This window comes from Emydura macquarii, unplaced genomic scaffold, assembly GCF_026122565.2.
Source record: "Emydura macquarii macquarii isolate MOO-44397 ecotype Brisbane River unplaced genomic scaffold, CSIRO-AGI_Emac_v2 contig_2945, whole genome shotgun sequence".
Taxonomy (NCBI): domain Eukaryota; kingdom Metazoa; phylum Chordata; order Testudines; family Chelidae; genus Emydura; species Emydura macquarii.
In genome coordinates, this window is record NW_027133082.1 from 18,385 (window position 1) to 32,068 (window position 13,684).

Sequence of the window (13,684 nt, forward strand, 5' to 3'; positions counted from 1 at the left end):
AGGAAATGCCTATAAAGATGAGCAGGACAGTTTTATTTTAATTTCTGGAACCAGAAACATCAGTAGAGCTCTCCGTGGGGACTTGAGGCACAGTTGTATTTAGCTTAGAAAGGGATGCCTAGACGGATTAAACTCTCTTCAGGTGGCTGCCATTGGCACCCGACAGAAAAGTTACACTTTACTTTGCATAGATAACCGGTCCCTTAATGCAAAATTTAAGCTCTCTCTAAATTTGCAATCTGCTATTAATATGCTTAAATCAACCACATATTCAGGAATGGTTTCATTTTTGTTTGGATTCCATTTTTAAAAACAGAAACACACTCCAATGACCAGTGGCTTTGGGGACAGGTGATTTAGTAGAATTTCCACAATCTCAGCAATAGAATTAGGCAAAAATTTTCAGCCAAAAGATGTTTTGGCAAAATGCACAGATTCAGCAAGACCGTGCTCACTCCCAGCCTCACCTCCATTCATTTTGTGCTTCCCAACCTCACAGCTATCCCATCCCCTCATCACCTGTGCCCATCCCCCACACATCATTTCTGCACTCCCCAGCCTCACTTTTTCCCAACTCCCCTGACCCTAGCTCTGCTCCTTCTGCAACTGTGGGTATTCTTTGTACACACAAGGACCAACCCCACTAGCAGTTCTTGGGCACAAGGCACAGACTAAAGCAGTGTACAGATGGTGTGCTGTTCCAGGCCTGTAGTCAGCATGACATACAGCCACAATAAGTTATACAGTGTGAGGGTGACATAGGTTAGTGCACAGGGAGTACTAGAAATAAAGTATGGTATCACTTCCATGGTGTTATTCTGTGTGAGTGGAGGATACAAAAATCAGTGGGGACTTACCCATTTCGTGCCATGGTTTAGCTGAAAAAGACAAAAGTGAACATTTCAACAGAGGAACTTGTTTTAATGTACAAATTGAGAGAATAGCTTAGTTTCCCAGAGTGAAAAATCAGTGAGGATTTACCTATTTCAGCCAGCAATTCACCTGAAAAAGAAAAGAATGTGATTTTATTTTAAATAGGAACTTATTTTAGTATACAAATTAAGATAATGGCTTTGTTTCCCAGAGTAAGAAATCATTCAATCTGACCCCTCCCAGTCAAGTTCCCCATCTCTCCCCAGTACTAACTGTCTATCCCTGCCCGCAGCCCCTGTCCAGAAATAGACAGAGCCACAGACATGCAGCGACATCTGAAATTTCATTTTGTAAATTTCCTTCCTTCCGGATTGACACCCATGGAGTTGGAATAATCATTCTTTGATCCACAGAAAATATGCAACTTAGGCAGCAGCCATATGAGCTGTCCTCTCACAGCCCCACCAATGTGCTTTCACCTGCCCTGGGGAGACACCTGCTAGGTGTTGGAGGGGAGGACATACTGCAGGACTCTTTCAGTTCTTGATCTGAATTTTTAGGGCTGAAATGAGGTTGTCTTTCCCTCTCTCCACATACATATATTTATGCACTTATAAGGAGCATTTGGGGCACATGATGGAGCAGTCAGCAGAGAGGTCGAGGTCCAGTAGGACCCTGAACATCACAGCGGTTTAGGAAGCTCCTAGGCTCATGCAGAAGAAGGAATGCCTCATGAATGCAGTGCCCATGGTGGTCCTTTGAAAGGTCCCAGTGACACAGATGCTGAGTCTCTTCATGTCAGGCACAGGACACAGCTAATCTGTGTCGGCTTCTCATGTTCCCCATCCAGCTCATCAGAGTGGTGCTGGATGGCTTCAGCGTGAGCCTACACTTTTGTGTGGCCTGTGTCTCAGTGAGGAACAATATCATAGTTTCAGAGACTCTGAAGTTCATAGATTTTGAAATGGAGGGAGAGAGGCTCTTCCTTTGATCTTAGGCCTCCCTTTCCTGACCCTCCTTTCCCTGTGTTGTACTAATTTGTACAGATACAGCAAGGACAGGTGCTGACTTGCTGCCTTTTGATACTTTTGTCCCTGTGTCCTACCAATCGCCTAGTGAACTCCTGCCCTGAAACCCTGATATATGAGCCCCCGCCCTTACCATATCCTCAGCTCTGCTTCTCCAACCCCCAACAGCAGAACTGACTCTCCTCCCCTTTCTCTGTACTGATGTGGGATCCTGACTCTCTCAAATGTATTTGTGTGTGCATGCATGAATGAGGGGGAATGTTCCTTCTTGCTGTGCTCCCTGTTTTCAGGGTGTGCAGTAGACAGAGCAGTCTACACAGGGCTGCTGCATGAGACTCTTATGCGGCACTGTGAGGGAATACATCTCTATTCACACCCTATGCCCTATTGTAATAATCTTTGTATAAGGTAGGCCTTGTAAAATATCATTTGAAAACTCATGCTTTGCTGGTCAATATTGTCCTGATAAAATATGCTTGGCAACATTTTATGTAAGGTCATAAGATTCCCCTATATGATGCTATTAACACGTGTTCCAAACTGCATAGCCCTGCCCAAGCAGAAGTCAGCAAACATGTCTGTGATAAGCAAAGGATTATGTGCTTGCCTTAATGTGCATTTAAATAGTAAATGGAGTCATGAAACAGGAACGAAAATCAAAGGAAGTTTGAACAGGTGGGGGAAAAAAAGCTGGGAATATCCTTCCACACAGACTCTGGAAATATTCCCAGCTGGAAATATTTTTCAAGAGGGGGACTGAATCTATAAAAAGAAGGGGCAAGCACCCCTCCCCTACTCCCAGCCCCGACTTTCACTGTCAGTCTCTGGTATTGCACTGAAGAAGACAAAGGAAAACAGCCTTTGGACTCAGGAGTCTCCTGACCTAAAGGGTTTGGTCAGTAACCTTGATAGAAACATGTGGTGAGAAGTTTTCTTTCAATCTAACATAGTTTATTAAATTAGGCACAAATAAGTGTTGTGTTTTTATTATTCTTGTAACAATTTCCACCTTTTATGCCTCATGACTTGTACCCACTTAAAATCTATCCCTTTGTCGTTAATAAACTTGTTTGACTGTTTCATCTAATGCAGTGTGTTTAAGCTGAAGTGTCTGGGTTTCTCTGTTTCAGATAAGAAGCTGACATATTCCCTTAAAGGAATAATGAACTTTATATATTTGTACTGTCCAGGGGACAGCTGGGCTGTACAGGACATACATTTCTGTGTGAAGATCTGTGACTAGGGGTGTGTTGGGGTCTCCCTGCAGTATAAGCAAGCCTGGTGAGAGCCAGGGTGTATCTGGCAGGCTGCAGTTACACACAGACACACAAGGTGTGGCTTACATGCTGGAACTATGTCAGCAAGGCATTGTAAGGCACCCAAGGTTGCAGGTTAGGGGTGATACCGGCCCCACTGGTCTGAACTGCACCCAGTATGTCACAAACACCTCCTGGCATTAGCTATGTGTCTGACTCAACTAGCGCCTGAGCACGTGAAGCAGCCATCAGAACCCTGGGGATGACAGGGAGGAAGAAGGAGAAAGAGCTCAAGGCTGGCCCTGCTCCCTCCTTTCTTTATCAATGTACTAGCCTGGCCCAGCAGCTCCCTCTCTTCTCCCTTCTTTGAAATATACTGCCCACTCATGAGCATTTCCCTTCTTCGCTCCCAGGGTCTCTCTCTGCTCCCGAGGGTCGAGGTTTCTCCTCCTTCTTGCCAGCTGGCAGGCCTTGTGTCTTCAGAATCAGAACCCCACCTCCCTATGGAATGCAGCAGGACAGAGAGGCTGAACTGGGTCTGACATGGCAGATCCCGCATACTCCAGTGCAGCTGTGAGCTCCGGCCCAAAATCTGTCCCTCAAGAATGCAACTCCATTGAAGTTTCTAGATTGGGGAAGATGAAGATAAAGGCAGTGTTTGGTTCTGACAGTGCAACTAAGCAATATAAATTAAAACTTACCCTTTTCTTTGTCAACTTTACCTGTCAAACAAAAAGAATCATTTCACTGTGTGCATACTTTAAAGATTTCATACAGATACAAGCTTTCTACTCTGGAGTCTCATGGGCAGCGAGCAGTTACTGAGGGGATGCCTGTAGATAGATCATCAATTGCATGGAAGGGATGTTGGCTCAAATCTGGATCATCTTAGCCAGCCATCTGCTCAGGTATGAAAATTTCTGTTTCCCCTTTTGCATTTGACTTGAAAATAAATTGATTTAACAGAAATGAGACTGAGCCTGAGTGTCCAGAGCAGATTCTGAAGGCTCTCACAGTGCAAGAGGGCATGTAACCGGTCATATGCTTCAGTCTCATCTCAAGGAAAAAAACATCTATGTGCAATTCAAGGTGTTGGGTTAGCTCAACAGACCCTTAACATAATTTAGATTTTGAGTAACCTCAGAAATCATCTCTTTCCCAGGGCAGTGCCCCAGCAGTTGTAACCATATGAAATGCTGAGCTAACAGTTGCCTGGATTTAATAAGGAAGGGGCTGGAGACTGGTCATTTTCAGTGATGGCCTCTCAGCTTCAGAAGTTGCTTCCCTTTCCATCCATCAAAGCCCAGAATTGTTGATATTAAAGACATATGGAAACTTCACTTTTTATTTCAGGCATTTCTCTGGGGAAGAGGAGTTAGTAGGTCGTATCGGGTGTTAGGGTGAACTTGGAAGTGGAGTGCAGGGGCGAGGAGCAATTGGGATGATTTCTTATGTTTGATGTTTTTTCCCTACTGTATGCTTTATAAAATATTGTACAGATCCATAGAGTTGTGGATGAATTCATTTACTGTAACTCTCACTAATATAATTATTCAGAAATTGTTGCATTTTCTCTGATAACATTTCAGATTACAATGTTGTCAGTGTAACATTCCTGCAACGTATTTTAACTGAAGAACTATATTTTCTAGAGAGCATGGACACAGGAAAAGAGCACACAGCAGTACTGAACCACTAAAAATATGACATTACATATGTCTGAAGAAACTGAGTAGACTCTTATGACTATCTATACCATAAAATGGATGTCAGCCTTCAGTATCTCCTTGATGAATTGTGGGGTGGTTCTGTACTAAAATCTATGGCTTTATCATCTCTCCTGGTTGACTTAATGCAAGAGGTTCCAAATTTGCACACCCTTCCTTGTGTGTGGAATCTCATTCAATAGAGTTCCAGTTAGCAGCAAGGGTGTGACTACACATCTGTTTGCATGGTCAATCATGAGGATGTTTCAAAACCAAGATGTTTCCAAATTTTTCTGAGGAGGGGATGATATATGCAATTTTGAAAAATAGAATTTGTATATTTATATGGGCTAAATCTTCTGTATTTTAGTGAAATATCTTCAATATTAAGGTAAACTTACGTATTTTTTCCAGCAATGAGTCTAAAGAAGAGAGAGAGAGAAACAGAATAATTTAAATGTGTTTACATTGAGTAAACATCTTGTTTACTCAAAACTGTATAAGCCCCAAATCTAGTTAATAGTATTAACTAAACAATCTCCTAAATCTGAAGGTGTATAACAACCAAGGACATTCAAATACTTTCTAATTTTTGTCTTAAGAGAATGAGAATTTTAGGAGAATTTTGTCTTAAGCTCTTTAAAAACTCTTGGATGCAAGTTATCTGGACGTGCTGATTGAAAAATGTCTAACTTTAGTAGCTTCTGTTTAACATCCTACAGAGAAACTAGTGGAGTGGAAAGATGATGAGACATTTAAGTTGCCCTTTTATAGTCCCACCATGGAGTGCCTTAGCCCTGCCCAGGGAGACACCCGCTACATGTTTCAGGGCAGTACAGTATCCACGGCCCATTCAGCCCTTGGCTTTTCTTGTGAGTCTGTGTGTGACTATCTTTACATGGAATGTATATGTATAGATACATATATGTATATGGCCAGTTGTGATGGTGGGCTGGGGTGTGATACGAGAGGTGAATACTTTTCTGCATGAGCTGGACTCATCCTGTGAACTACACTTTCTATTAGCCACCCTATCGCTGTCAGATGGAAACAGTTTCTGCCCCCAACAATTGGTGCTAACTTTGAATGTTTAGTATTGACATTTCATGGCTACCACATTAGGATTCATATTTAAAATTCCCCAATTTTCTAGTCTCCTCTGTTGATCAGTTTGAAAGCCACCTTTCAGATATTAATAGGAACTCACTTTTTTTGTCCTCAGGAATATCTGGAAAATAAATACGTAAAGTCAAATTTTCTACAAATGCACTTTGCATGGGCAAAAACGTTCAGCTGTGCACTCACAGTACGGTGCAAAACTGGGTTGGGTGCTGAGAGTATTTTCCAAAGCGGTGTGTCAGGTTTACTCCTAGTCCCCTGAGTGTTCTCCATCCTGTGAGGTCCCTGAAGCTGAGGCTAGGACATGCTAAAAATATTAGAACCCACCTGAGTCATAGGCTTCCAGTCTTGACAGTTAGCATTGTGCCTGGCTACAGTATTATAGACACAGCATGATGGGAGAATGGATGTTGACTGGATTAGAAAGTGCTGTGTTTCCAGACCAGGGTTCTAAGCATAGAGGAAATGGTTACCTAACAGGACTGCCGGATTCTGTAGCCCACTGGTTAGGGTACTCACCTAGGAAAAGGAGACCCAGGTTCCAGTCCCTTTTCTCCAGTGACTGTCTAATTATACAATACTCTTCAAAAGCTGGGCTAAAATCATATTACACATGAAATTGTACTAAGCTATCAGTTTCATAGTGGTAAGTGGGTTTTGTTAAATTTACTTTAACTGTGTGACCTCCAGCCCTCATTTAAAATGGCCATGAGAAGCAGCCACACCTAAACTGCAGGGAGTACGCGAGTGTACCAAGTAATTTGGACTTTGTGGGCAGAGAGTTGGTGTGTTACTGCGTTAGCGAGACAGAGACAATAGAAGCAGAAGCAGAGAGAGTCACAGCAAGTAAGACAAAGGCAGACAGAGAAAGCCAAACAAACAGTGCCTAGAAACACAGTAAAGTGGCCCTGAGATAAAGCTTTCTCCATTCAGAGTGCTGGCTGGAAAGGCAGGCCGGGAACAGTGAACAAAGGAACTGTCTCCTCTTTTTGTTTCTTCCTGCATTTGGAGAAGTAGGACTTTGTGTATTCCTTGTAAATAAACAAGATACCATCAAAGAAAATATCAGACTCCATTGTCAATTTCTATTCCCATCTGGAACATCCCAAGGGCATTAAACTCTGACTATCTGCTCAGTTCAAAAGGGGAAGCAATAATAACAAAATTTAAAATCCAACCGTGGTGGTGTATGTCTTAGTAACAAAATTAACTCAAGTAAAAAAATAATTTTCATTCATGAACAGTAGATTCAGATTATGGTATGAATTCTGGCCTCTCTATTGTCTGATCCCATGCAAAGGTTGAGAAATACAGCCTTCTACCTCTTCATGAAGTGAAATAATTCATCAGTTATTCCACTGCGAATTTGGAAACAATCCTGGTGTCTCAGGGTACCATGTGCGAAAAGGAATGGGTGGTGAAGTGAAATATTATAGGATGTATACAGCAAAGAGCCCTGCATTGTTATTAGTGAGGGAAGTTTTAAAACATCTGTGTAGACTTACCGTTTCTCTTTTCCACTTCCTCTGCAAAAAGAAGGAAACATTTCAGGGTGTGAATATTTTTGTCCATACATCGAGTAGCTAAGGATTTCTGTGGAAGTTGTATATGAAACAAGCTATTTGGAAAATCAATGCAAGGGAGTATTGGAAGCAATCTGCTATGATCGATCAAGTACAGGTAAAACACTGGGATATTTCATTGATCAGGTGAGATGTCTTCTTTTTGCATACAACTTTTTCCTGAAAAGAAAGGAGCATAAAGATCCTGTGAAAGAGAAAATCTTCATCCATTCTTAACTATGGAGTTTCTATGTTCCCTTCATAATTAAGGTTAACAGGGATGGGGAGAAATACTGTATCAGGGAGCAACAAAAGGCCAATAGGTGGAGAACAGGAGAGGAGAGACACTTTCTTCCTCCCCTAATTGCATCCTGATTATCCCTGGACCCCATGAAGGCTGTTCTAGGGTGTGAAGAATCCTTTCCCTGATCCTCCATTGATGCAGGGAGCGTAACCCCAGATAAGGGCGGATGGTGTGAGTGGAACAAGGAATGGGCTCTTCACTTGCTGCCCATGCCCTACTCGACCCACTCTGAGAAGCCGTATTTGGCTCTTCAGCTGCCCCATGAGAGCATTGAGGGGCAGCCTTAATGCTCTTGAAGAGCCAGCCAGGAGGGGGCTTAAGAACCTAATAAGACCTGAGCTTCCATCCGTGGTCTTGCACCCCTGGCCCGCCCTGCTACTTGCCTCTTCACCACTTTGTCCCCCTGACCATGGCACCCACATGTAAGTCTGGCTCTGGTTCCAAGTAAAAGTGTATGTCACGGGGGTGACGGAGAGGGACTACACTCCGGCTATTCCTGGGAGCAAGAGCAACTGACAGTAGGTAAGACCAGTTTTCAGGGAGCTGTTTTCAGTGCCAGGGCTGGATCCAGAATACCAGCAGGAACAAAAATGGCTTTAATTCACCATTTCCTTCCTTACCATCCCATAGCAAGTCCAGGGCAGGATACACTGTGTGCCAGAATGGAGAACTGGGGCCTGAGTGTAGATGATTTTCCAAGATTAGATCCTTACTTTGCTTCATAGTCAAACTGTTTCCATACACTTCAGAGGACAGGATGTAAGGATTCCAGAAAATACAGTTAACGTTTGTACTGTCCACCTCCTCTATGTGTGTGTGTGTGTGTGTGTGTGAGAGAGAGAGAGAGAGAGAGAGAGTGAACCTTTTGAAATTTCCAGGCAGAGACTTACTCATTAGTTTCTTGCAAGATGCTGGAAAAGAAAAACAGCTCTGTAAATACTTGCACAGTGTTTTATGCAAACTGCATACTAACAAAATGTAATTGATTTTTATTACAATCCATATGTCCCGAGAAATAGGTTCCAGTGCAATCAACCATTATAACACACTATCATACTTTAAGCTCACAGCATTTCTTCATTAAATCCACAGCTTGATATGTACCTGTGATTAACTAGTAGTTAACTAGGCCAGATTTTAAAAGATATCAAACTGCTTATCTCCCATTGATTTCAATGGGAGTTAGGTTTCTAAAACTGACCTTTAGTCCTCTAAACAAAATTAAGTTATTGATTTTAAAACCCAATGTTTGAGCTATACTCAATGGTACTCTGTTGGATTAAGACATATGTGATTCTGTTAAGGGGATCAGACTGGGCTCATTCAAACCTAAGATGCTACAGACATATATGTGGGCAGGCCTATGTAAACATTCTGAAAAAGACAATAAATATATGTATATCCTGTAGATCTTCTCTAAATTAAACAGTTGAAAAGTCCATGTAAACTTACCCCTTCCCATCTTGACAGATCCTGAAAAATAGAAACACATCTAAGTGTCAGCACATTGCTTTATCCAAACTGTGTCATTATAAAACGTAACTGAGTTTATCAACTAGAAATTGTCCTAAATGATATATAATACTTTGAGGATTTTTACTAGGTAATTCAAAAACATTATCACCTTACGCTTCTAAAATGGAGGCACATTGGTTCCAAAATAGTTATATTCGAGATGAGTATAGTGTTTAAAAGGTGATTTTTCTAAGTGCTCTACAATCCATATACATCCATTTGTGAGGTCTATGGTGCCAGTGTGAACCTTAACTGTATTTCCTGGTTTTCAGACATTTAAGTATAATTTGCATGTGACATTCTGCAACGATATTAGACACTGTCTATATTCAGAAAGATTTTGGTCTGTGTTGATAGTATTCTTCTAGCTATGCGCTTTATAAAGATAAGTGAGAAATTGTATCCTCATTTTACAGAGGGGATTCTTAGGCACAGACATCAGAATGGACTTGAATGTGATCATATAAAAAAGTGTATGTTAGAGTGAGGAATAGCTTTCTTGTGAGTAGACTGGAGCTGAGTAAATACTGCAAAATGTACACAACATGTTCTTACCTGTAAATCTGTCCTCTTACAACAATGAATCCTTTTGTCTGGAACTGACGGTTCGGTTGACCACTCCCTACTACACTCACAGAGGCAACTCACTGCTGAGAACTAAGATGTGACACTGAATAGTTCTCCCTAAAGAATCTCAGACTGTCAGAAACCCCAGAGATAATTTCCAGTACTTTCAAATGCCAAAATTAATAAAATATGTACAAAGAGTGGCTAAAAATTTAGACATACGACTTTCATTGTCTCTGAAGACAAATTGGGAAATAAGAAGAGAATTGCCTATTTTGATACAGTGAATCCATGACTATGGAAGTCTACTGGGAATTAACAAACAGTCCAAATCCAGAAGAATAAGGAGTTAGAGAGGGTATGAAAGAATCTAAAGAATACAGCAGGCTGGAAGGCCAAGCAACTCAATGCAGCATCTCAAGAGGAGGTGAATACATTGGTATTGGAGGCATATACATTGGTGAAAAAAAAGTAGATGGTTTTTTCTTCTTCTTTGTTTTAACCAATAAAGCATTCCATTTATGGAGCCTTCTGGCAGAAATGATTGTCACAAGAAAAGCCGCTGTAATTAAACACATTGATATAGAAACCATTGGTTCAATGACTGCTCCATCAATAATTCCAGGATCAAATTCAATTTCCAAATGGCAAGTTGCTTATGCCAATACAGAAGCAAAAAAATTGGCTTGTTATGCAGTTATATGGAGGGAGCTATTCAGTGCTAAACTCTTCACCACTGGACTGTCTCAGTGAATACTGATAGGCATGGTCAACCCAACAGTCTATTGCAGATGAATGGAATAATGATGAATGAGAATTATTAACAAACATTCAGTTGAGATTGTACAAAAGTTCACGCCGACTGCATTTATGCTTCGTGTGCACACTTTCTGTGACTGTGCCAGCAAACAGGATAATTTGGTGGACTGTTCAGCTCAACTGTAATTTTTCTGTTATCGTCACAGAAAGTCATTTTCAGATACAAGTCTCCTCCTGATTCAGGAAGGTACTTAAGCACATTATTCTCTCTGAATACCTCATCTGCATGACTTCATGAATCTGATGGAGTGGGTTGCAGCCCACAAAAGCTTATGCCCGTAGAAATTTGTTAGTCTTTAAGGTGCTACAGGACTCTTGTTGTGTTTGCTGTATACAGACTAATACAGCTACCCCTCTGGATCTATTTATTAAATATCAAGAAGCAAGCAATACCTACATTAACACATATTGCTGTCCTTAGTGGTTTGTGGATGCTTCAAAATTATAGAACAAGGTGAGAAGCATCAGAGGGCTCACAGAGAATTTAAAGGGACACTATCCTATTATTACACACAATAATGTAGACATATCAAAGTAATATGGCATTGCCTACCAAAAAAGTTCAAAAATCACAAATAAAACCAACCCAAAATCATGATATTATTAATAATAATAATAATAAAGCTAATTTTGGCCTGTCTTCTGGTTTCTGAACTCCCCCGTGCCATCACCAATGCTGTGGTGCAACACCAATGCAGTGTTGCTAACTCTCATATATTTATAGTGAGTAAGATGATTTTGTCCCCTGCTGCAGGAGCACTTGATGGAATACCCAGCTGAGATCAGATTTTGCAGATTGGTTGCTGTAAAGGGCTATCTGAGGGTGCAGAACTTCCAGGTTCTCCCCAAAATCAAAATAATGCATTCTGTGCTCCCTCCCAGCCTCACCTCCGTTCATTTTGTGCTTCCCAACCTCACAGCTATCCCACCCACTCATCGCCTTCGCCCCCCCCACACATAATTTCTGCACTCCACAGCTTCACTTTTTCCTAACTCCCCTGATCCTAGCTCTCCTCTTTCTGTAGCTGTGGGTGTTCTTCGTACACACAACCCACTTTGAGTTACCCATTTGGCACCATGGTTTAGCGGAGAAAGACAAAAATGAACTTTTCAATAGAGAAACTTGTCTTAATATACAACCTGAGAGCATAATTTAGTTTCCCAGAGTGAGAAACCAGTGAGGACTTACCTAGTTGATCAATCAAATAATCTAAAAAAAGAAAAAAACCATGATTTTATTTTAAATAGGAGTTTATTTTAGTGTAAAAATTGAGATAATGACTTAGTTTCCCAGAGTAAGAAATCATTCAATCTGACCCCTCCCAGTCAAGTTCCCCATCTCTCCCCTGTACTAACTGCCTATCCCTGGCCACAGCCCCTGTCCAGAAATAGACAGAGCCACAGACATGCAGCAACATCTGAGATTTCACTTTGTAAATTTCCTTCCTTCCGGATTGACACCCATGGAGTTGGAATGATCATTCTTTGATCCACAGAAAATATGCAACCTGGGCAACGGCCATGTGAGCTGTCCTCTCACAGCCCCAGCAATGTGCTTTCACCTGCCCTGGGGAGACACCTGCTAGGTGCTGGAGGGGAGGACATACTCCAGGACTCTTTCAGTTCTTGATCTGACTTCTTCCAGCTGAAATGAGGTTGTCTTTCCCTCTCTCCACACATATATATATGCAGTTATAAGGAGCATTTGGGGCACATGCTGGAGCAGTCAGCAGAGAGGTCGAGGTCCACTGGGACCCTGAACATCACAGCTGTTTAGGAAGCTCCTAGGCTTATGCAAACAGTGGAATGCCTCATGACTGCAGTGCCCATGGTCGTCCTTTGAAAGGTCCGTGACGCAGATGCTGAGTCTCTGCATGTCAGGGACAGGGCACAGCTAATCTGTGCCTGCTTCTCCTGTTCCCTGTCCAGCTCATTACAGTGGTGCTGGATGGCTTCAGGGTGAGCCTGAACTTTTGTGTGGCCTGTGTCTCAGTGAGGAACGATATCATAGTTTCAGAGATTCTGAAATTCATAGATTCTTAAATGGAGGGAGACTCTTCTTTTGATCTTTGGCCTCCCTTTCCTGCCCCTCCTTTCCCTGTGTTGTACCAACTTGTACAGATCCAGCATGGGCAGGTGCTGACCTGCTGCCTTTTGACACTTTTGTCCCTGTGTCCTACCAACTGCCTAGTGAACTCCTGCCCTGAAACCCTGATATATGAGCCCCTGCCCTTACCATGTCCTCAGCTCTGCTTCTCCAACCCCCAACAGCAGAACTGACTATGCTCTCCTTTCCCTGTACTGATGTGGGATTCTGATTCTCTCAAATGTATTTGTGTGTGCATGCATGAGAGAGGGGGAATGTTCCTTATTGCTGTGCTTGCTGTTTTCAGGGTGTGCAGTCGACAGAGAAGCCTACACAGAGCTGCTGCATGAGACTGTTATGTGCACTGTGAGGGAATACATCTCTATTCACACCCTACACCCTATTGAAATAATCTTTGTATAAGGTAGGCTTTGTAAACTCATTCTTTGCTGGTCAATATTGACCTGATAAAATATGCGTCGCAACATTTTATGTAAGGTTATAAGATTCTCCTATATGATGCTATTAACACATGTTCCAAACTGCACATCCCTGCCCAAGCAGAAGTCAGCAAACATGTCTGTTGTTAAAAAAAGAATGTGTGCTGCCTTAATGTGCATATAAGCAGTAAATGGAGTGATGGAGCAGGGAGGAAAATTAAAGGAAGCTCAAACAAGTGGGGGGAAAAAAAAGCAGGGAATATCCTTCCAAACAGACTCTGTCTCCTTGTTCCCAGCTGGAAATACTTTTCAAGAGGGGGACTGGATCTATAAAAAGAAGGGGCAAGCACCCCTCCCCTCCCAGCCCCCACTTTCCCTGTCAGTCTCTGGTCTTGCACTGAATAATCAT

The 13,684-nt window shown here is 42.1% G+C and overlaps 1 long non-coding RNA gene across 1 annotated transcript; it reads right to left on the reverse strand.

Annotated features, from left to right (window-relative positions):
- Positions 1 to 981: 981 nt before the first annotated feature.
- LOC137167600 (uncharacterized) lies at positions 982 to 8,141 on the reverse strand. The gene is made up of 5 exons (XR_010924135.1): positions 7,488 to 8,141; positions 6,071 to 6,091; positions 5,265 to 5,285; positions 3,859 to 3,879; positions 982 to 1,002 (listed from the first exon to the last, which is right to left on the reverse strand). It is a non-coding gene; the product is annotated as an uncharacterized lncRNA (long non-coding RNA).
- Between the last annotated feature and the right edge of the window lie 5,543 nt (positions 8,142 to 13,684).